The sequence below is a fragment of the Scyliorhinus torazame genome, chromosome 11 (assembly GCF_047496885.1).
Source record: "Scyliorhinus torazame isolate Kashiwa2021f chromosome 11, sScyTor2.1, whole genome shotgun sequence".
NCBI classification, from domain to species: Eukaryota; Metazoa; Chordata; class Chondrichthyes; order Carcharhiniformes; family Scyliorhinidae; genus Scyliorhinus; species Scyliorhinus torazame.
Genome location: NC_092717.1, coordinates 149759903 through 149783445, shown reverse-complemented (window position 1 = coordinate 149783445; position 23543 = coordinate 149759903).

Genomic DNA, 23543 nt, shown 5'->3' with positions numbered 1-23543 from the left:
AGGAGAAGGACCTTGGAATGCGACCCTTGCGGACGAATGTTCGGCCTACATACAACGATGCAATCGGACCATACTCATCAGTGGAGTAACTAAGGGCAACCTACCCTGTCATCGGGTCAACTGTAATTGGGACTATAGCTGCAGAAACAAAAATAAGACTTTACCCTTGGGATGCGTTGACCAAGGGAGGGTAAGGCTGCGGAAAAAAAAGGGAATTACATGTAAACACGTATCTGTATATGTCATATGTGTATGCAAAGGATATGAATGTTTCTGGTTGCTGGGTATGTACACATATCCCGACCCATGCTAAGGGAGGGATCCCCCTCAAACCTGTTCCGCTTAACCTGTCGGAAACAGTAGAATGGTATATTTGCCAGAATGGTACTCGTCAATCCCCCAGGACTATAAGAATCGCATCTATGGTAAGATACCCAGACAGCGGGGCAGCTTCTAGTTTATCATTTCTCCCCATATCCCCAAGACCTTGGAAAGAGGGGGGCTATCCAATGCACACCTTTGAGATGTGGTACCAACTTAGTTATAACAAATCCCACCAGCCTCCGTTTCTTACCCTCACTAATACCACCAACATGGGAAGACCACTGGGAATAATATGTTTAGTAAGGAATGTGGTTAAAGGGATATTCGTAGGTGCTAGTCGATGCAAGCACAAATTTGTAGTGGCCAACATATCCAAGGTCTATCCTGTATATAACGTCTCCTCAGTTTTATGGGTGTACACTGGACGTCCCTACGCTAACGGGACAGGTGCTTTCAAGTACTCCCTGATGGCTGAAGGGTTTGATGTGGACAAACTCACTTCATACAATGGGACGTACTTTATTTGTGGTCACAAGGCATATCCCAGGTTGCCAGAGAATTGGACGGGATCCTGTTATCTGGGGTATGTAGACCCCTTTATACACCACCTCGCCAATTTAGGCGACCATTACCAAATGATGAAGCGACAAAAGAGAGCAATAACCGAAATGCAGCGATACTTTGGGATCCTGCTTCCCCCCCATCGGGGTAGCTCTTGCAATAAAGGAAATAAGGAAGGTAGCAAAAATCCTGGAAGAGATAGCAAACAACACCACTGAAGCATTGACTGAGATAAATAATGAAATGGTGGCAATAAGAACCGTAGCCCTACAAAACCGAATGGCCATCGATTACCTCCTTGCAAACAAAGGTGGGACTTGTGCCGTGATCGGTTCGGAATGTTGCACCTATATCCCCGATAGTTCGGAGAACATCACCCACCTCGTGAATCATATCCGCAAAGAGGTTAAGAAACAGCATGAAATATCAAGAGATGGGTGGTTAGATTGGTTGTTTGCCGGATCATGGGGGTCTTACCTAGTGCATGGATTAATAATCCTGGTAGTTGTAATACTTGTAATAATTATGCTTAGCTTCCTAATGAAATGCTTGTGTAAAAGTGTCGGTGCAGCAGTAATTTCCCAACAGTTAATACAGCAACATGAAGTGAGCCTTGAAGAGTTAATGGATGTGAAAGAAGGTGCTGAGGAACATAAGAAAATGATAGAAATACAGATAGAATGGGAGAGACTGAGACGAGTGGCTATGGATTAGAAGTTATCGTGAAATGATAACAGGGGGGAATGAGAGTTTGGCTCAAGATAGAATAGAGCTCGATGGGAAAATGGAATGTCAAATAGAGCTTTGTGTAAACTGGAATGTCAGGGCTTTGTAATCGCTTCTGCTTTTGCACCAGACAGTTTGCAGTAACAAGATACAGCCTTGGGAATGGTTCCTAATTCTAAAGATAACTATAACTAAGCTGAAAGCAACAGAATGCCGTAATTTAGGCCTCCTCTAAGGGGGCCGTCCTCAGAAAAAAAACAGTGTCATATATTGTATATAAGCTACTGTCGGATGTATTAACTTTGGCTTGCTACTGTACCTCTCCGAAATACGGTGGTGCAGCCCCGGCCGTGAATAAACGTATGTTAAAGTGACTTGGTGTCGATTGATCATTTCATCCGGACTGAAGGGAAACAAATTCTCAGTAACATTGTTGGGACTTTACTACCGGCCTCCCAGAAGCGAGCGTGAAGTGGAGGTACAAATATGTAGACAGATTATAGAAAAATGTAGGAGCAATAGGGTGGTCGTCTTGGGAGATTTTAACTTCCCCAACATTGAATGGGACTCATGTAGTGTTGGAGGCGTAGATGGAGCAGAATTTGTAAGGAGCATCCAGGAGAGTTTTTTAGAACAGTATGTAAATAGTCCAACTCGGGAAGAGGCCATACTGGACCTGGTATTGGGGAATGATCCCGGCCAGGTGGTTGAAGTTTCAATCGGTGATTACTTTGGGAATAGCGATCACAATTCCATAGGTTTTAGAATACTCATGGACAAAGACGAGAGTGGTCCTAAAGGAAGAGTGCTAAATTGGGGAAAGGCCAAGTATAACAAAATTCGGCAGGAGCTAGGGAATGTGGATTGGGAGCAGCTGTTTAAGAGTAAATCCACATTTGAAATGTGGGAGTCTTTTAAGGAAAGGTTGATTAGAGCGCAGGACAGACATGTCCCTGTAAAAATGAGGGATAGAAATGGCAAGATTAGGGAACCATGGATGACGGGTGGAATTGTGAGACTAGCTAAAATGAAAAAGGAAGCATACATAAGATCTAGGCGACTTAAAACTGATGAAGCTTTGGAGGAATATCGGGAAAGTAGGACAAATCTCAAACGCGCAATAAAGAAAGCTAAAAGGGGTCATGAAATATCTTTGGCTAACAGGGTTAAGGAAAATCCCAAAGCCTTTTATTCGTATATAAGGAGCAAGAGGGTAACTAGAGAAAGGATTGGCCCACTCAAAGACAAAAGAGGGAATTTATGTGTGGAGTCAGAGGAAATGGGTGAGATTCTTAATGAGTACTTTGCATCAGTATTCACCAAGGAGAGGGACATGACGGATGTTGAGGCTAGGGATGGATGTTTAAATACTCTAGGTCAAGTCGGCATAAGGAAGGGGAAGTTTTGGGTATTCTAAAAGGCATTAAGGTGGACAAGTCCCCAGGTCCGGATGGGATCTATCCCAGGTTGCTGGGGGAAGCGAAGGACGAAATAGCTGGGGCCTTAACAGATATCTTTGCAGCATCCTTGAGCACGGGTGAGGTCCCGGAGGACTGGAGAATTGCTAATGTTGTCCCTTTGTTTAAGAAGGGTAGCAGGGATAATCCAGGGAATTATAGACCTGTGAGCTTGACGTCAGTGGTAGGCAAACTGTTGGAGAAGATACTGAGGGATAGGATCTATTCACATTTGGAAGAAAATAGACTTATCAGTGATAGGCAGCATGGTTTGGTGCAGGGAAGGTCATGTCTTACAAACCTAATAGAATTCTTTGAGGAAGTGACAAAGTTAATTAATGAGGGAAGGGCTGTAGATGTCATATACATGGACTTCAGTAAGGCGTTTGATAAAGTTTCCCATGGCAGGTTGATGGAAAAAGTGAAGTCGTATGGGGTTCAGGGTGTACTAGCCAGATGGATAAAGAACTGGCTGAGCAACAGGAGACAGAGAGTAGTGGTGGAAGGGAGTGTCTCAAAATGGAGAAAGGTGATTAGTGGTGTTCCACAGGGATCCGTGCTCGGACCACTGTTGTTTGTGATATACATAAATGATCTGGACGAAGGTACAGGTGGCCTGATTAGCAAGTTTGCAGATGATACTAAGATTGGTGGAGTTGCAGATAGCGAGGAGGACTGTCAGAGAATACAGCAAAATATAATCATAGAATTTACAGTGCAGAAGGAGGCCATTCAGCCCATCGAGTCTGCACCGGCTCTTGGAAAGAGCACCCCACCCAAGGCCAACACCGCCACCCTATCCCCACAACCCAGTAACCCCACCCAACACTAAGGGCAATTTTGGACACTAAGGGCAATTTATCATGGCCAATCCACCTAACCCGCACATCTTTGGACTGTGGGAGGAAACCGGAGCACCCGGAGGAAACCCACGCACACACGGGGAGGATGTGCAGACTCCGCACAGACAGTGACCCAAGCCAGAATCGAACCTGGGACCCTGGAGCTGTGAAGCAATTGTGCTATCCACAAGGCTACCGTGCTGCCTATAGATAGATTGGAGAGGTGGGCAGAGAAATGGCAGATGGAGTTCAATCCAGGCAAATGCGAGGTGATGCATTTTGGAAGATCTAATTCAAGAGTGGACTATACGGTCAATGGAAGAGTCCTGGGGAAAATTGATGTAGAGAGAGATCTGGGAGTTCAGGTCCATTGTACCCTGAAGGTGGCAACGCAGGCCGATAGAGTGGTCAAGAAGGCATACAGCATGCTTGCCTTCATTGGATGGGGTATTGAGTACAAGAGTCGGCAGGTCATGTTACAGTTGTATAGGACCTTGGTTAGGCCACATTTGGAACACTGCGTACAGTTCTGGTCGCCACATTACCAGAAGGATGTGGATGCTTCAGAGAGGGTGCAGAGGAGGTTCACCAGGATGATGCCTGGTATGGAGGGTGCTAGCTATGAAGAAAGGTTGAGTAGATTAGGATTGTTTTCGTTGGAAAGACGGAGGTTGAGGGGGGACCTGATTGAGGTCTACAAAATTATGAGAGGTATGGACAGGGTGGATAGCAACAAGCTTTTTCCAAGAGTGGGGGTGTCAATTACAAGGGGTCACGATTTCAAGGTGAGAGGGGGAAAGTTTAAGGGAGATGTGCGTGGAATATTTTTTACGCAGAAGGTGGTGGGTGCCTAGAACACTTTGCCAGCGGAGGTGGTAGAGGCGGGCACAATAGCATCATTCAAGATGCATCGAGACAGATAAATGAACGGGCGAGGAACAGAGGGACGTAGATCCTTGGAAAATAGGCGACAGGTTTAGATAAAGGATCTGGATCGGCGCAGGCTGGGAGGGCCGAAGGGCCTGTTCCAGTGCTGTAATTTTCTTTGTTCTTTGTACCATCCAGAATCGCAGGGAGCGTTAGAAAGGTGGCATCAGACATTAAAGACAATGTTTTTTTTAAATTTAGAGAGCCCAATTCATTTTTTTTTTCCAACTTAAGGGGCAATTTAGCATGTTCAATCCACCTACCTTGCACATCTTTGAGTTGTGGGGGCGGAACCCACGCAAACACGGGGAGAATGTGCAAACTCCACACAGACAGTGACCCAGAGCCGGGATCGAATCTGAGACCTCGGCGCCATGAGACTGCAATGCTAAATACTGAGCCACCGTACTGCCCTCATTAAAGAGAATGTTGAGTGCTTATTGTCAAGATTATCCAGAGGATTGGGATAAAGGAATTCCATTCGTACTGTTTGCAGTTAGGGCTGCACCTAATGAGTCAACCAAATGTAGTCCTTTTGAACTAATTTTTGGTCATGAGGTAAGAGGACTACTTAAATTGATTAAGGAAAGATTGGTGGGTGAGAAATCGGAAATTACATTATTGGATTACGTGTCAAATTTTAGGGAACGATTAAATAGAGCAGGTGAATTGGTCAGACAACATTTGAAAGTTGACAAAATGTGATGAAACGGGTAGCGGACAAGAAATCCAAAGTTCGTAGTTTTGCCAGTGGAGATAAAGCTTTAGTATGGTTACCAGTGGTAGGTGAGCCTTTAAAAGCTGGGTTTTGTGTACCTTATCAGATTGAAAGGAAATTAAATGAGGTGAATTATGTGGTAAAAACACCAGATAGAAGGAAGACTCACCAAGCGTGTCATGTGAATATGCTTAAAAGGTACTTTGAGAGGGAAGGAGAGAAAAAGGAGGAGATTTTAATGATTCTAACTCAAAGTGATGAACCAAATCCAGATGACTGTGAATTTGACATACCTCAAATTAAATAGGGAAATGAGGATGATCTTAAAAATTGGGATAAATTGTTGAGTTATCTTCCAGAGGAAAAATGAACTGACCTGAAAGAGTTATTGATATCACATGGGCAAGTTTGTGGAGATAAATTGGGAAGTACTAAAATGGCTATACATGATGTAGATGTGGGAAATGCTGTTCCAATAAAACAACATCCATATCGACTTAACCCTTTAAAATTCACACAGGTTAACAAAGAGATTGAGAGTATGCTTAAAAATGGCATAATTGAAGTGGGTTGCAGCCAATGGAGCTCACCCATAGTGATGGTGCCTAAACCAGACGGCACCCAACGGTTGTGTGTGGACTATAGAAAGGTTAATGCAGTTACAAGAACGGACTCTTATCCTATCCCACGTTTGGAGGATTGCATTGAGAAAGTGGGACAGTCTGCTTTTATTTCCAAATTGGATTTACTTAAAGGTTACTGGCAGGTACCTTTATCCGAAAGGGCAAAGGAGATTTCAGCTTTTGTGATTCCAGATGGTATATACCAATTCAAAGTTATGCCATTTGGCATGAAAAACACCCCAGCCACATTTCAACGAATAACCAACAAAGTTGTTTCAGGATTACCCAATTGTGCGGTGTACATCGACGATCTGGTAATTTTCAGCCAGACATTGAAAGAACATTTAAAACATCTGATAGAGTTATTTGATTGACTTCAGGAGGCGGGTTTGGTGATAAACCTTGCCAAAAGTGAATTTGGAAAAGCCCAAGTCACTTTCCTTGAGGAGTTTCCGATACCCTCAAGACAAAGGGAAATAATGCGATTTCTTGGCATGAGTGGATTTGATCGATAATTTGTGCAAAAGCTTTGTAGCGTGATTGCTCCACTGATGGACTTGCTGAAGAAGCGTCGAAAATTTCAATGGACAGCGGGCTTTCAACAGGCATTTGACAGCCTGAAAGCTGTGATCACCAATGCTCCTGTATTGGAAAATTGCAAGGGACTCTGTGATAAGATTTTTTTTTTATAAATGTTTTATTGAAAAATTTTTCCCAAACAACAATTTTTCCCCTCTTACAAAGCAAACGCAACAATAACAATACAGCAATTTTAAACAATACACAAGTAACAAAACCCCTTTATCTTTGACCTAAACTAACCCCCCCCCCATCCCCCTGGGTTGCTGCTGCTGGTCATCTGTCTTCCCTCTAACGTTCCCCTAGGTAGTCGAGAAATGGCTGCCACCGCCTGGTGAACCCTTGAGCCGATCCTCTCAGGGCAAACTTTATCTGCTCCAGTTTAATGAACCCCGCCATATCATTTACCCAGGCCTCCAGTCCGGGGGGTTTCGCCTCCTTCCACATGAGTAGGATCCTGCGCCGGGCTACTAGGGACGCAAAGGCCACAACGTCGGCCTCTTTCGCCTCCTGCACTCCCGGCTCTTCCGCAACTCCAAATAGAGCTAACCCCCAGCCTGGTTTGACCCGGGCCTTCACCACCCGCGAAATCACTCCCGTCACTCCCTTCCAATACCCTTCCAGTGCCGGGCATGCCCAAAACATATGTGCGTGGTTTGCCGGGCTCCCACCACACCTCCCACATTTGTCCTCCACTCCAAAGAACCTGCTCAATCTTGCTCCCGTTATGTGTGCTCTATGTAGCACCTTAAATTGAATCAGGCTAAGCCTGGCGCATGAGGAAGAGGAATTTACCCTGCTTAGGGCATCAGCCCACATACCCTCCTCTATCTCCTCCCCTAGTTCTTCTTCCCACTTTCCTTTTAGTTCGCCCACCGACTCCTCCCCCTCTTCCCTCATCTCTCGGTAAATCTCTGACACCTTGCCCTCTCCGACCCACACCCCTGAAAGCACCCTGTCCTGTATCCCCTGTGTCGGGAGCAACGGAAATTCCCTCACCTGTTGTCTAGTAAATGCCCTCACCTGCATATATCTCAAGAAATTTCCCCGGGGCAACTTATACTTTTCCTCCAATGCTCCCAAGCTCGCAAAAGTCCCATCTATAAATAAATCTCCCACCCTCCTAATTCCCAACTGGAACCAGCTCTGAAATCCTCCATCCATTCTTCCTGGGGCGAACCTATGGTTGTTCCTGATTGGGGACCCCACCAGGGCTCCCCGCACCCCTCTCTGTCGCCTCCACTGTCCCCAGATATTCAATGTTGCCGCCACCACCGGGTTCGTGGTAAACTTTTTAGGTGGGATCGGTAGCGGCGCCGTCACCAGCGCCTCTAAACTCGTCCCTTTACAGGACTTTCTCTCCAGTCTTTCCCACGCCGCTCCCTCACCCTCCATCATCCATTTACGTATCATTGCCACATTGGCGGCCCAATAGTAATCGCCCAAGTTCGGTAGTGCCAATCCTCCTCTGTCCCTACTACGCTGAAGGAACCCCCTCCTTACTCTCGGAACTTTCCCTGCCCACACGAAGCTCGTGATGCTCCTGTCTATTTTATTAAAAAAGGTCTTAGTGATTAGTATAGGGAGACATTGAAATACAAATAAGAACCTCGGGAGGACCATCATCTTAATTGCTTGCACCCTGCCCGCCAGCGATAGAGGCTGCATGTCCCACCTCTTGAAGTCCTCCTCCATTTGTTCTACCAACCGTGTCAGATTAAGTCTGTGCAAGGTTCCCCAACTCCTAGCGATCTGAATCCCCAGGTATCGGAAGTTTCTTTCCACTTTCCTTAGAGGCAAGCCTTCTATCTCTCTACTCTGGTCCCCTGGATGTATCACAAATAATTCACTCTTCCCCATGTTTAGCCTATACCCCGAGAAATCCCCGAACCCCCTCAAAATTCGCATAACCTCAATCATTCCCCCCGCTGGGTCCGACACGTATAACAATAGGTCATCCGCATATAACGAGACTCGGTGTTCTTCTCCCCCTCTAATCACCCCTCTCCATTTCCTGGAGTCTCTCAACGCCATGGCCAGAGGTTCAATTGCCAACGCGAACAACAATGGAGACAGCGGGCATCCCTGTCTTGTTCCCCTATATAGTCGGAAATACTCCGATCTATGTCGACCTGTAACTACGCTTGCCGTTGGAGCCCCATAAAGAAGTCTAACCCAGCTAATAAACCCGTTCCCAAACTCAAACCTCTTTAACACTTCCCATAAATACTCCCACTCCACCCGATCAAATGCCTTCTCTGCGTCCATTGCCGCCACTATCTCTGCCTCCCCCTCCACTGGGGGCATCATTATCACCCCTAATAGTCGTCGCACGTTAACATTCAGTTGTCTCCCTTTTACGAACCCTGTCTGATCTTCGTGCACCACCCCCGGGACACAGTCCTCTATCCTCGATGCCAGTACCTTTGCCAACAATTTGGCGTCCACGTTCAACAATGAAATGGGTCTATAGGACCCGCACTGCAACGGATCTTTATCCCTCTTCAAAATTAACGATATCGTCGCCTCCGACATCGTCGGGGGTAGAGTCCCCCCTTCCCTGGCCTCATTGAACGTCCTCACCATCAACGGGGCCAACAAGTCCACATATTTTCTGTAATACTCCACCGGGAACCCGTCTGGTCCTGGGGCCTTCCCTGCTTGCATGCTTCCCAGTCCCTTAATAACCTCGTCCACCCCAATCGGTGCCCCCAGGCCTACCACCCCCCGCTCCTCCACTTTCGGGAACCTCAATTGGTCCAGGAACTGCCGCATCCCCTCCTCTCCCTCTGGGGGTTGAGACCTATACAGTTCCTCATAGAAGGTCTTGAACACCTCATTTATCTTTCCTGCCCTTCGCACCGTGTCTCCCCTTTCGTCTCTAATTCCTCCTATCTCCCTCGCTGCTGCCCTCTTTCGCAATTGATGAGCCAACAGGCGACTCGCCTTTTCCCCATATTCATACCTCCTCCCCTGTGCCTTCCTCCACAGTACCTCCGCCTTTCTGGTGGTCAGAAGGTCAAATTCCGTCTGGAGTCGTCTCCTCTCCCTGTACAATTCCTCCTCCGGGGTCTCTGCAAATTCCCTATCCACCCTTAAAATCTCCCCCAGTAATCTTTCCCTTTCCTTGGCCTCTGTTTTCCTTTTGTGGGCCCCAATGGAGATCAGCTCTCCTCTGACCACCGCTTTTAGTGCTTCCCATACCACTCCCACAGGGACCTCGCCGTCGTCATTGACCTCCAGATATCTCTCAATACACCCCCGCACTCTTGCACACACTCCCTCATCCGCCATCAGTCCCACATCTAATCGCCAGAGTGTTCTCTGCTCCCTTTCCTCTCCTAATTCCAGGTCCACCCAATGTGGGGCATGATCCGAAACCGCTATGGCTGAGTACTCAGCTTCTTCCACCCTAGAGATCAACGACCTTCCCAAAACAAAAAAATCTATCCGGGAGTACACTTTATGGACATGGGAGAAGAAGGAAAACTCCCTAGCCCTAGGTCTAAGAAATCGCCATGGATCCACTCCCCCCATTTGGTCCATAAACCCCTTAAGTACCTTGGCCGCTGCCGGCCTTCTTCCGGTCCTTGAGCTGGATCTATCTAGCCCCGGGTCCAGCACCGTATTAAAGTCCCCTCCTAAAATCAAGTTTCCTACCTCTAGGTCCGGTATACACCCCAGCATCCGTCTCATAAATCCCGCATCGTCCCAGTTTGGGGCATACACGTTAACCAACACGACCTCCATTCCCTCCAGCCTGCCACTCACCATTACATATCTACCTCCGCTATCTGCTACGATGTTCTTTGCTTCAAATGCGACCTGTTTCCCCACCAAAATGGCCACCCCTCTATTCTTTGCGTCCAGTCCTGAGTGGAACACCTGTCCCACCCATCCTTTCCTTAGCCTAACTTGGTCCGCCACCTTTAGGTGCGTCTCTTGGAGCATAACCACGTCTGCCCTTAGTCCTTTCAAATGCGCGAGCACACTGGCCCTTTTTATCGGTCCGTTCAGGCCTCTCACGTTCCACGTGATCAGCCTCACTAGGGGGCGACCTGCCCCCCTCCCGTGTCGACTAGCCATTACCTTCTCTAGGCCAGTCCCATATCCCGCCTCCGCGCTCCCGCTCGCTCCCCCAGCGTCGCACACCATCCCCGCCCACCCACTCTTTAGCCATTTCCTTTTGGATTTCCGCAGCAGCAACCCAGTTGTCCCCCACCCCCCCCTCCCTCCCCCCCTCCCCGCTAGATCTCTTTCTAGCATGATTGCTCCCCCCATATTACTTCCGTAAGTCAGCTGACTTCAACTGACCCCGGCTACTCCTGCTCACTCCTCGACCCCCCCCATGTGGGGAACTCCCATCCGCCTTGCGCCTGTCTTCCCGCCTTATTCTTTCTGGTGCGGGAACATCCCTTTACCTGACCCGCCTCTTATGGCGCAGCTCCCTTTCCCCTCCCCCTCCCCTTCCCCATTCTCCAACTATGTCCCGTCTTTCCCCCCTCACCGGCGCCCACATTTCCCCAATGTCTCCCCCCTTCCCTGTTTACTTCTCAATTAACTTCCACCGTAACATTAACAATAACATTTCCTGCAGCATCAGTCCCTCAGTTCCGATCCAATTTCTCTTCTTTGATGAAGGTCCATGCTTCCTCCGCCGTCTCGAAATAATGGTGTCTCTCCTGATACGTGACCCATAGTCTTGCCGGCTGCAGCATCCCGAACTTCACCTTCCTTTTATGCAACACCTCTTTGGCTCGGTTGAAGCTCGCCCTCCTTCTCGCCACCTCCGCACTCCAATCCTGGTATACCCGTACCACTGCATTCTCCCATCTGCTACTCCGCACCTTTTTAGCCCATCTCAGGACCTCTTCTCTATCCTTAAGGCGGTAAAATCGCACGATTATCGCCCTGGGTGGTTCTCCCGCTTTTGGTCTTGTCGCCGGAATCCGATTTGCCCACTCCACCTCCAAGGAGCCCGTAGGGGCCTCAGCACCCATCAGTGAGCTCAGCATCGTACTTGCGTACGCTCCACAGTCCACTCCTTCCACACCCTCAGGGAGACCCAGTATCCGAAGGTTCTTCCTTCGCGCTCCATTTTCTAGGGCTTCGATCCTTTCAGTACACTTTTTATGAAGTGCCTCGTGCGTCCGTGTCTTAACCGCCAGGCCCAGGATCTCGTCCTCAATATCTGTCACCTTCTGCTCCACCACGCGGAGCTCTGTCTCCTGGGTCTTTAATGTCTCCTTGAGCCCCTCAATTGCCTGTAGCAACGGGGTCAGCACCTCCCTCTTCAGCAGCTCCACGCACCGTCTCACAATTTCATGCTCAGGCCCCCATGTCGCCTGCGCTTTCTCCGCCGCCATCTTGTACTTCTCTCTTTCTGACCCTTTGGTCGACGATTCCTCGCGCTGCAGCCGCCGCCGGTTTTTTCCTCCTTCGTTTGGGGGGGACTCCCTTCTCACACGCCCCACACCGGGTTGCGTCGTCGAAAAATTCCACGTTGGGGCTCTTAAAAGAGCCCGAAGGTCCGTCGGAGCTGGAGCCGCCGAAGCGTGCGGCTAGCTAGGCATCACCGCAACCGAAAGTCCCTTCAGTGGCCTTGATGAGGTCTTTTCACAGTTGTTCCCTCTGCTGCTAGAATTCACTTTTGATACAGGCCCTCAGGTCAGCTTGCAGCTTTAAGCTTGCCCTTCCCCCGCCTGCATGCTGGAAGAGGCCCTGTTTATCCTGCAGTTGCAGCCAAATCTTTTACTGTTTCTGCGTGTGTCTGGCAACCAAGAGACATACCCTTCCTGGGGGACACTGTCGGGGGAATATTGCAGCCTTCTTTCCACACCGGGAAATGTCAAACAAATGCCGTGGGGGCCCTGTAAAAGAGCCCAAAAGTCCGTTCCAAGCAGGAGCTGCCGAATATGCGACCTAGCTCTGCATAGCCGCACCCGGAAGTCCGACTCTGTGATAAGATTGAACTAAAGTATCTGACTTTAAAGAGAAATGCCGAGGTGTAGAGAAATGGATGGATCCTGCAGAGATCTTCCTGTTCAAAGGGACTATCAATCATGAAGGATTTCAGTTGGAGGAAGAAGAACGGGAAAAAAATGGACTATTATTATACCTGTTTGCGTGTGTTTTTTGCAACGATAAAGTATATTTACTGTGTGCATTTCTTAAAGGGTGGTGAAAAGGTGAAAAATGAAACCATCTTGAAGTTGATGGGGTTCTTTTTTCTTGGGGGGAGGTGTCATGCAAATGTCGCTTTAAGAAATGGTTAGCTGCTCATGTTGCTGCAGTGATGTCAGAGTGTGGGTGGAGCTGAGCTCTGGTTCTGCTTTTTAGCTTCACTTTGAGAAAAGCTTGGGTGTGTCTGTCTTTTTGGTTTCGTTTTTCAATGTGTTGCAGCTGAAGTCAGACAAAGCAGCTGTACTGCTGTTCTCTGCCAAGAAGGACTATCTCTTAATCATTTGGTGAATTCAGAATTATAAATGTTTTCAGTATTGAATGTAAACCCTGATGTGCTTCTGTTTAAAGGTTTGTTAAGTCTTCTGGGTGAAAAGGACAGCATACAGATTACTTAGTGTTGTATTCTTTGGGGGGTGTACTTGATTTACTGGTTGCTAAGATGTTCACTGTTTGTTTTGGAAAGGTTAACTTGAGTTCATAGAATAAACATTGTTTTGTTTTTAAAAATACTTTTCCATTTCTGCTGTACCACACCTGTAGAGTGGGCCGTGTGCTCCCCATACCACAATCTATTAACAGTTGTGGGTCAGGTGAACTCCATGATACACTTTGGGATTCTCTAAACCCTGACCCATAACACTTACACACCCCTCAGCCTGCTGCCCCCCTCCCCAATGCTGCTTGCTGCCACCCGGCACCCGGCCAAAAATCGGCCTCTCTCCCCACGTGCACTCCCAGATCCTTCGACACATATGCCACCTCCAGACTCGGAGCTACCGTTACCCCCCAAATCGTCAACATTTTTTCTGCAAATCCCGTCCAAAACCCGCCAACCTCGGACACGAGCAAAACATATGAACATGGTTCACCGCCCCCACCCCCAACATATTGCCTACACCCCTGAAAAGAACCAACTCATTCTGTACGCCATAATGTGGGCCCCATGTACTACTTGAAACTGGATGAGACTTAATCTTGCACACGGCAAGGATGCATTAACCCACTACAAAGCCTCGCTCCATTCTCCAGCAGCCCCCAGCACCCACCCCAGCTCCTCTTCCCAATTTTGCCTAACCTCCTCCACCGGGGCACTCTCTCTTCAACAGCTACCCATATATATCTAAGACCTTGCCCTCTCCTATTTCTTCCTGAGACAGAAGTTTGTCCTGCAGCACCGAGGGTAGCAGCGCCGGAAACAAAGGCATTCCCTTCCTCACAAAATCCCTCACCTGCAGGTACCTAAACACATTCCCCTTCAGCAAGTGATATGTCCTACCTGCTAGCATGGTGGCCCCCACTCAAGGAAACCGTCTAGCCCCCCCCCTTCCCCTCTACCACCCCTCACTCGTAATTTCCCCAAAACAATGTAACAGACTTACCCAATCCACATCCACACATGGAAAATACAATAATCCGCCCGGCCTACACACCCACATTCCCCATCTGACATCTCCAAATATCAGTATCCTCACAAGCCTCCCAGTCCATGGTTTCTCCGAAAATTACTCGCCTCCTCCGACGTATCAAAATAAAATTCCTGATTCTGGTGCGTGACCACAGATGAGCAGAATACAGCACCCCGAACTTCACTCCTTTTCTGTAGTGGGCAGCCTTGACCCTGTTGAACCCAGCCCGCTGCTTGGCCAACTCCGCACCCAGGTCCTGGTAGATACGCACTACCACGTTTCCTTCCCAGGTATATTCTCTCATCTCCTTTGCCCACCGCAGAATCTTCTCCTTATCCAGGAAACTAGCACACAATGTGTGGGATCCCGATTTTTCAACGGCCAACTGGAAGAAATGTGTAACTTATTTTTTATTTTTTTATTCTCCTCCTTTTTCACATTTTCACCCACATTTACATCCATCAACAATAAACAATAATCAGTAAGATATGTCAGTCCCCATAATAACAACGATCCCATCTACCCACCAACCCCCAAACCTCAACCCGCATGTTTACATTGTTGCTCTTTTTAGCCTTAGTCTATTTTCTCTGTTTATGTCACCTTTGCTCATGAGTCGCCAGGTATCTTTATGATACCGCCACATGGTTCAAGTTCAGGTTATGATTAATAACACAGCACACCGCTTAGTAAGGATTAAAACAACGGTCATTTATTATATACAACAAGCAATATTAATACCCTAATACTACTTTCTATATAATAAACCTATCACTACTGGCCAATACTTAACTTTAGGAAGAGCCCACCAGGTCAGGGAAACGAATGGCTTGTCCAATCAAATCTGGCCCGCGGGATTCAAAAGGCTGCTACAGGTCGGTTGCTAGGTGTCTCTACCGTATAGCGATCATTGGATTCAAACTTACAGTTGCCGGTGGCTGGTCTTGCGAAGGTCTCGAGCAGGCGAAGATGAGAGAGAGAGATCTGAACTTGGACCTTCACTTTTATAGGGCCCAGGGGCTTCCCGCCTCCCGTGGCGGCCCTTGACCCTGAGTCCCAAGTGATTGGATTCTGTCCCCAATCTCTGGGGTCGATGTGTCCAATGGTGAGGCGATTCCTCGATCGGGGGGTGGTCGCTCACCTGTCTTTGTTTCGGCCACTGCAGGCGCCGACAGGTCTAGCCCGGTATTCAATTGCTAATATGTTGCAATTGTTCCCGGGGATAGCCGATTTAACTGTGGATGTCTGAATAGATTAGCTGCAAACAGTCCTGAGTGCAACTGCGAATACCTGGGTTGATGGGCTGTTGATAGCCCTGAGTATCGATCTGGGCTACCTTCCCAGAGCCGAATATGCAAACCTGTCTGCAGCTGCCTGCTTGTGTCTTCTTGGCTGCTTTTCCCAGCAGTCTTTCAGGTTAGCCGTTTTAAACTGGGTTTTGGCCAGATTAATCGGAACGCAGCCATTTTACATGGCTACATGCCCGCCTTGTGATCCTAACGCGAAGCGTGAAGGATCACATAAATTTTGATCTCTTTGTTTCCCGACTGGGGGGGGCACCTCCCACATGGCCACTACTCTGACCCTAGCTATGCACAAAAATTTACCTAAACAATTCTCGAGGGCGCTATGTCAGGCAGGGGCATGTGTCTGGAAAAAAATAAACTGGGAACCTCTAATTTTACCTAAACAAGTCTTCAAGTATTATACAATCTTATCTCTCTATACAATAACAATTACAACATTTAATATATTCTTTCCTGGCTTGGCAGTCAAGCTCAGGGTCATACATTTCCACACATTCTCTTTTTATTTACAGGAAAAACAAACAAACCGCCAGTGCATGTTTTATTATTCATATGTCGCGGGGGTCTGGGGTCTGGTCATAGCCGAATATCGGGGATCGGGTCCGATAGACCGGGGTTCGAGCGCGGTACGCTCTCCTTTTCCACTTGCGGAGGCGCATGGTCTGTACTGCACAACTGAGTATAGCCAATGCCAACAGTGCCTCAATGACGTATGATAGGGAGTACCAAGTTATGAACTTGGCACACCAGGATAATGCAGCGTGGTTGGTGACTGGGCCCTCGGTACTACTGGGCCATGAAGTGTTAACAGTAAAGGGGTGATGGGGTCCGCGTTCCCGCGCAACCAAAGGTCCATAACAAACATGTTGAGCACGAAGAAGGGAGTCCTCATGGCTGTCTTCTTTCTTTTCCTTTTTCTGTTTACTGGTTTTCTCCAGACTTGGAGCTTCTGGAGTTCTGTAAGACAAGCGTAGTGTGTGTAAATACTTCGGTTTAATATCTGGTGTGTTAGTGTGTCTGTCTTCTTGGGGCCAATTAAACCCTTATAATTGGTCACAACATGTGACTCTCCCCCCATTTTTTTTTCAAAACAAATGTTTGGACACGGCACACTTCCCAATGGTGGACCAGTGCTAAGTTTATCATCCAAATGCTCTAGGATGTAAATAGCATGTGGCAGCAACCCAAAGGTTGCCTAAATAAAATAAAACGGTTTTTGAAAGAAAAGTTTGAATGAGGTGCGTGTGGGCCGCAACGGGTACGATTTGGGTGGAGTCCCCGGGTAGGACGGCTACCAATACTGTATCTTCCCTACCCGAGCGTTTTTGACCAACGGGGGGGTCCCCAGGCAGGGCGGGTCTCACGCCGTTTCTCACTGCCTAAGCGACCAAAGAACGGACAAAAATGTAGTCATCATGGTGGGGTTACTGTTCTGATTCTACCATCAAATCAGAAGAGTAGCTACGATCGGGTGTCTGAGGCAAGTCCTCAGAGGTATCGGCAGAATGGGCATGTGGCCACGGTGGGTGTCAGTGGGAAAGTTAAAAAGTTCAGGTGAATGGGTGTGGGGCGGTGAGAAAATTCTCCTGTAGGACGAACAACATTTAACAAACGGACAGACAACGTACAACATTTAACAAACAGACAGACAACGTAAAACATTCTGCAGGTTCCATCAGAAAGGACAACACTTTTCACCAAGTGTCTCCTTTAAATCATCATGTGGACACCTCAGTTCTCGGTCGCTATGGGCTCTGCCTTTTTCTTATCGAGAGTGCCTGTCGGTTGGGCACTCTGTGGTTTCTTAGGGCCATTGCATTCTCTAGCAAAATGTCCCAATTGGCCGCAATTGTAGCACTCTTGCGGTTTGGCTGGGGGGCTGTTCTTTCCCTCGTTTACCCAGGCGGGGTTGTGTAGAGTGGTTCTTACTGCCTGCACGTCTGCGGCGGCTTGGTTTTCCTCGGGTGTTCTAGTGGCTGATTTACCATGAGCCGCTTGTTCCCAAACGCGGGACAATCTCTTGACCACCCACTTCTCATTATGAGCCTCCTCCGAGGGGTCATAATTGCTACAGGCATTCTGTCCTGCTTCCGTGGCATGGGAGATAAGGGTGCGGGTCCACTTGGCCATATTGTCTGGGGACAAATGGGCACGATCTACGTTGCCGAAAACGGCTTCAAAGTGAATCCACAAGCGTCCTGCGAACGCTGTGGGGTGTTCAGACTTTTTCTGTCTGCATTTATTCAGACCGTCTACGGGGTCGCCCCGGTTGTACCCGATCGCATCCAGGATCGCGGTATGCGTTTCTGCAAGGGTGCCTCCTCCTACATTCTGTGGGTCGGGAAGGGCTGCTGCGACTGATGGGTCTAAGCTGAGGACCGTGAGCTTTACCTGCTCTTTCTCATCCAGGCCGTACATGGTCGCCTGGTGTTTGATGGTGGCAAAGAAATGGTGTGGGTCTGAAGCGGGGAGGAACGGTGTGATTTTGGCACATGCGTCCCGTAATTGGGTCACTGTGAGGGGGGTGGAATATAAGACCTCCGCCTCGTCTGCTGTGGCGGTGCAGTGGGTTGTTACAGGGTTCATGGGAGCCTGTATTATCTGTTGTGTGGGGGGGGGGTGCTTTCCTCCTTTGGGGTTTTCCTTGCGCACATGCTCCCTGAACATATCGCTGCGCTGTCTCTTGCAATTCTTCCCAATCAGGGCCGTCTTCCTGTTCTAAACTTTCCCCAAAGGTTTCTTGAAATCCCTTTTGGACAGAAAGCAGTGCTTTCAAGTCTGCAACCTGCTTTCGGCACTTTGCATGGTCTAAAGTACTCTGCCTTTGTTCCGTTGTTGTGGCGTGGAGCGCTCTCAAGGCTGCCTTGAGATCACTGCATTGTTTCTGGAGCTTCTCTAACTGGTTTTCTGTTTCTTTCTTTACCAGGACTGCACGCTGCAGGTCCTGATAAGCCTTTTCATATTGTGACTGGAAACTACTCAAGTTCGCCAGACAAGATTGGTGACCCCGTTTGGCATCAGCCACCTCTTCGTCTTTTGCTGCTAATTTCCCTTTCAATTCCAGGTTCTCTTTCTCAATTTCACATATATCGGTTTCACTTATCCGATGTATGCCTTCCATTTCCTTGCGGAGCATCCTGACGACCTCCTCTGTGCCTCGCAATTGTGCCAGACAGGACACAATTGCCATCGGCTTGCGCGCTTTTGCTAAACTCTTTCTGTGGATCTCACTCAGGTTCTCCCACCAAGTATGCCCTATACTTCCAGGACCTGAGTCGTCGTTATTGCAGAAATCCTTCCACATGGGCCATCCTTTGCCCTGCAGAATTTTGCGGATTTCCACTTCCCAAACGGGACACTGTCCCGCTCCTACGCTGCTGACTGGTGCAACAGCAAAATCTTCGGGGTTCATGAGGCGCTGCATCGCTTGCATTGCCTGCATGGCTCTCTCTTATCTGCTCGTTACGTTCAAATTTGGAACAGGGGGCCACGGTGGTGTGGTAGATACGGGTACGGCTTGCGCTATTTTCCGAAATACCAACTGCCGATAGTTTTGACGCAACAAACAAAATCTATCAGTTTTGCCTTATAACCCTGTTAGTTACGCATGCATATACACACTTCCGAATTGTGAATTATTAACCAGAACCGCTTGAACACTTGTGTTTTTTTTTGTTTCCGATTGGATTCTAATTCAAAATGTTGGGGTTCTCCCGGAGTGGTTTTCCACTTCTAAGTCGGGTCCCGTCAGGATGTCGCCAATTATGTTGCTCTTTTTAGCCTTAGTTTATTTGCTCTATTTACATCACCTTTGCTCATGAGTCGCCAGGTATCTTTATGATACCGCCACGTGGTTCAAGTTCAGGTTATGATTAATAACACAGCACACCGCTTAGTAAGGATTAAAACAACGGTCATTTATTATATACAACAAGCAATATTAATACCCGAATACTACTTTCTATATAATAAACCTATCACTACTGGCCAATACTTAACTTAGGAAGAGCCCACCAGGTCAGGGAAACAAATGGCTTGTCCAATCAGATCTGGCCCGCGGGATTCAAAAGGCTGCTACAGGTCAGTGGCTAGGTGTCTCTACCGGATAGCGATCGTTGGATTCAAACTTACAGTTGCCGGTGGCTGGTCTTGCGAAGGTCTCGAGCAGGCGAAGATGAGAGAGAGAGATCTGAACTTGGACCTTCACTTTTATGGGGCCCAGGGGCTTCCCGCCTCCCGGGGCGGCCCTTGACCCTGAGTCCCAAGTGATTGGATTCTGTCCCCAATCTCTGGGGTCAATGTGTCCAATGGTGAGGCGATTCCTCGATCGGGGGGTGGTTGCTCACCTGTCTTTGTTTCGGCCACTGCAGGCGCCGACAGGTCTGGCCCGGTATTCAATTGCTAATATGTTGCAATTGTTCCCGGGGATAGCCGATTTAACTGTGGATGTCTGAATAGATTAGCTGCAAACAGTCCTGAGTGCAACTGCGAATACCTGGGTTGATGGGCTGTTGATAGCCCTGAGTATCGATCTGGGCTACCTTCCCAGAGCCGAATATGCAAACCTGTCTGCAGCTGCCTGCTTGTGTCTTCTTGGCTGCTTTTCCCAGCAGTCTTTCGGGTTAGCCGTTTTAAACTGGGTTTTGGCCAGATTAATCGGAACGCAGCCATTTTACATGGCTACAACATAAACAAATGACAAAAAGGAATCAGGGATTACCCGTAGTCACCCTTAATCTTACACAGCTCCCCCCACCGCCCCCAGGTCTCCTCCCGTCCACTGCCTCTTGTAAAACTCCTCCTCCCAACCTCGGTTCCTTCCCCCCAACTTTCCACCCCGGCTAGACCACTTGGACCCTGTTCTGCCAGGCTCCGATGGCCACAGCCCCTCCCCCCACCTCACTCCCGTTCACTGGCCGGCTTAAACCGGCCAGCGTGGAGGCCCCCGCCCAGGTCCCTTTCCCACTTGCCCGGCCTTAGGAAAGCCCAAAGATCCCCTTTTAGCACACAAACCCCGCATATCCACCTCCACCCCAAAGAACCCTCATTTCGAGTGAAAGTCCCGTCTCTTCCCTTGTCCAAATATATACCACCTTGGCTCCTTTAATCTCTACACCCGCGCGCAGTGATACAAAAAAGAAGAAAATGCAGTCATGAGGTTACATCGGCACATGGCCATTCCTCAATTTGTCAGTTCTGCCACAGTCCTTCTGCTTTCGCAAACTCCTCTGCTGCTTCCGCCGTTCCAAAATAAAAGTCCCTGAGCTTGTAAGTCACCCTCAGCTTCGCTGGATATACAATGCCGCACCGCACCTTGCTAATGTACAGTGCATTCTTCACCCGGTTGAAGGCGGCCCGCCTCCTTGCCAGCTCCACCGTAAAGTCCTGGTATACACGTATACCAGCTCCAGCCCACTGCACCACCCGCTTCTGCTTGGCCCAGCTCAGGACCTTCACCTTCACACTGTACCTACGGAAGCACAGAGTCACTGCCCTTGGCGGCTCTGTCATAGAATTTACAGTGCAGAAGGAGGCCATTCAGCCCATCAAGTCTGCACCGGCTCTTGGAAAGAGCACCCTACCCAAGGTCAACACCGCCACCCTATCCCCATAACCCAGTAACCCCACCCAACACTAAGGGCAATTTTGGACACTAAGGGCAATTTATCATGGCCAATCCACCTAACCCGCACATCTTTGGACTGTGGGAGGAAACCGGAGCACCTGGAGGAAACCCACGCACACACGGGGAGGATGTGCAGACTCCGCACAGGCAGTGACCCAAGCCAGAATCGAACCTGGGACCCTGGAGCTGTGAAGCAATTGTGCTATCCACAAGGCTACCGTGCTGCTCACTCACCTTTGGTACAGGCCTCCACGACCGATGAGCCCGATCCAGTTCATATCGGGATGGATCCTCCCCCTCCCCCAATAGTTTTGCCAGCATCGCGGCAAAATACTCAGTCGGCTTCGGTCCTTCAACTCCTTCGGGCATCCCCACCATCCTCAAATTCTGTCGCCTGGATCTGTTTTCCAGGTCTTCCATTTTTCCTTGCAGATCCTTGTTAGTGTCCATCACCTTCCGCATCTCTTTCCCCGTCGAGGCAAGTTGATCACCGTGCTGCAATAACGTCTCCTCCACTTCTTTCAGCGCCTCCCCTTGCTCTCGCACCTCCGCCACTGCGCTCGCCACCTCCGTCCTCACTGGGGAAACCGCCTCCTCCACCAGCACACTCAAAACCTCCCTCATCTCCTTCCTCACCGTCTCCATGCATTTCACAATCTGCGCCAACTGCTTTTCAAATTCCGCAGCCATCACCGTAGTTATTTCTTCAGCCGTAAGCAGTGCGGCCTTCCCTGGTGTTCGAGCCTCCATTTTCCTTGGTGACCCCGCGGTGACCTTTCCAGTCCCCGACGGACCTTCAGCTGTTTTTTTTTCGGCCGTTTTCTTGCTCACCCTTGACATTTTTCTTTGGGTTTTTTTCCCTCCTGTGTCTTCACTGTGCCTCCTCCGTGCCTTCTCCCTGCTTCTGCCGCCTCCGTGGACCCTGGGACCGGGCTTAAAGCCCCGAAAATGCCGTTCCCGAACAGGAGCCCTCCATTGTGCGGCCACCTCCCGCCCGCCGTCACCGGAAGTCTCCCGCCGTCACCGGAAGTCAGAAATGTGTAACTTTTAAAGCTCAAAGGCAACAGTGCTCAAATGACAAAAGGGCTGAATGGCCTGTACCATTTTATTACTAATTTTGGTTTGCAGTCTTATCAAACTTTTGTTACAAAATTCTTCCAATCCTAGTGAAGGTACACTAGTCAGTCCATCAATGATGGTATGTTACTAAAACAGATTAACTATGCCTCTACCTTCCTGTAGTATCATTGATATTTATTGGGGGAGGGCACAGGAAAAAAGTGTTTTGTATTCGATGTTGATGCATCATTTATGTTGCTTTTAAATTCATTAAAACTAAATTGCTTTGTAAAGTTGAAAAATAATTCATGGTATGCTTCTGTATAATCAAGGAAAGTCAGCGGTTCCTTGCTTGATTCATTCATTGTTGCAAGGCCAGCATTTATTGCCCATCTCTAATTGCTCTCCAGAAGGTGGTGGTGGGATGTTACCTTAAACTGCTGCAGTCCTTGTGGTGTAAGTATTTCCACAATACTGGTAGGGAGTTCTCGGATTTTGTAACAGTGACATATTTCCAAGTCAGTGTGTGATTTGGAGGGGAACTTGCAAGTTGGTGGTGTTTCCATACACCTCTTGTCCTTCTAGGTGGTAGAAGTTGCAGATTTTGAAGGTGCTGCCAATGAAGCTGTGGCAGGTTGCTGCAGTGCACCTTGTAAATTCTGCTTATTCGGTGGTGGAGAGAGTGCATATTTAAAATGGTGGAAGCGTGGTGGTGTAATGGTATTATCGTTAAGCCCAGGCTAATGCTCCAGGGACCCATGTTTGAATCCAACCACAGCAGGTGGTGGAATCTGAATTCAATAACAAAAGATATCTGGAATTAAAAGTCTAATGATGACCATGAAACCATTCCTGACTGTTGTAAAAACCCATCTGGTTCACTAATGCTCTTTAGGGAAGGAAATCTGCCATCATTACCTGATCTGGCCTACATGTGACTCCAGGCCCACAGCAGCATGGTTGACTCTTAACTGCCCCTCAAGGGCAATTAAGGATGGGCAATAAATGCTGGCCTAGGCCAGCGACACCAAAATCTGTAAAATGTTTTTTTTTAAGTGGTACCAATCAAGCAGGTTGCTTGTCCTGTATCCTGAACAATTTTCTCCTTGATGTTAAAAAGTTTTGGTCTTGATTGACATCCACTGTCATTCTTTGCTGACTACGGAAAGTGTCCTAACCAAACTTTAAAAGTAATTGGTTGACTT